Genomic DNA, 1,048 nt, shown 5'->3' with positions numbered 1-1,048 from the left:
AGCACTGCTACACATAACAAGCAATTAATAAGTATTTAGCTTAAAATGCATAGCTAGCCATATGGCAAAACATTTAAATGAACCTCCCCCCCTACATTTTACTTTAACCCAATATCTTAACGGGCAGGAAGTTGTAGCAATACTTTTTCTATCCAACAATAAAAAGAAAACAAGAAATCTAACATTTACACTCAAAATAACCTATCACCATTAAAGGAATGATAGTGCTTAAAACCCCCAATACTTAACAATTCTTCCAAGCAAGAGGCCTATTTAAAGAGGAAAACCTCTTAAGGCAACTATTAACCTAACAGGCCTCGCTTCCTCAGAGAAGCGGGAGCCCTTGGAGGCTCCTCGGGACCTTCGCGGGAGCTCGCGCGCTCCCAAGGGCCACCCCCAAGGGGCCTCCCTCGCCTGCTGTACGGCAGCAACCGACCGAGGCCCCTCACGAGGCCGCRGGGCCGCCCACGCGCCGCGCTCCCCCTCAGACAGCGCCGGCTGCTCCCTCACCGCCTCCATATGCTCTCCACGCGGTGCAGCCCCGTCTTCTGTCCTCCCACATCCCGCCCAGCGCGMGCTCGGAGAAAAGGGTTCCGCCTCMCGACTCAGCCGCCCAGCTCTCCAGCTCCTGTTGCAGCCGGCCAAGTATAGCAGGCGCACACGCCTTGGTCATGTGACGGAGGCAAGTTTGGGCCGAACCAACGAGGCAGAAATGCAGGGGGAGATCCTGCAAGCGGGGAGGGGGGAAAACAAAGAAAATATATGGAAATATGCAGGGRAAAAAAAAAAGAGWGAGACCAAACACTATAATCGAATATATTCACTTCCAGGGCGCTTCAAGCGGCGCTGCTGCCTAATAAGTGCGGAGCAGGAGGAGGGCATCCCTCTGTGGCAGTGGCAGTGGTATCGCCCAGGTGCTGGGCGCGCACTTCAAAAGCGCCGCTCTGCAGCGCGCGGCTCTGAAGTGCGGGAAGGAGGAGGGAAAGGAAAGCGGAGCCGGCGCGACTTGGGTGAGGGGGGCGCGAGCTCGACCGTTAGTGGGGTGGGG

The 1,048-nt window shown here is 55.2% G+C and overlaps 2 protein-coding genes across 4 annotated transcripts in view; one reads left to right on the top strand and one right to left on the bottom strand.

The window, feature by feature from the left end:
* Nucleotides 1–339, bottom strand: part of NOL8 (nucleolar protein 8) — a 13,932-nt gene extending 13,593 nt beyond the window's left edge. For all 3 annotated transcript variants that reach the window (XM_026046084.1, XM_026046085.1, XM_026046086.1), the window contains exon 1: nt 250–339. The gene's annotated coding sequence lies outside the window, so the exon portion shown is untranslated. The remainder of the gene's footprint in view (nt 1–249) is intronic.
* Nucleotides 340–965: 626 nt separating this feature from the next.
* Nucleotides 966–1,048, top strand: part of CENPP (centromere protein P) — a 101,545-nt gene continuing 101,462 nt past the window's right edge. The window contains exon 1 of the mRNA XM_026046017.1: nt 966–1,010. The gene's annotated coding sequence lies outside the window, so the exon portion shown is untranslated. The remainder of the gene's footprint in view (nt 1,011–1,048) is intronic.

The sequence above is a fragment of the Nothoprocta perdicaria genome, unplaced genomic scaffold, assembly GCF_003342845.1.
Source record: "Nothoprocta perdicaria isolate Ctin4 unplaced genomic scaffold, notPer1 scaffold_42, whole genome shotgun sequence".
Taxonomy (NCBI): domain Eukaryota; kingdom Metazoa; phylum Chordata; class Aves; order Tinamiformes; family Tinamidae; genus Nothoprocta; species Nothoprocta perdicaria.
Note: the sequence above shows the minus strand (reverse complement) of the source record. Positions and strands in the feature narration are given on the sequence as shown.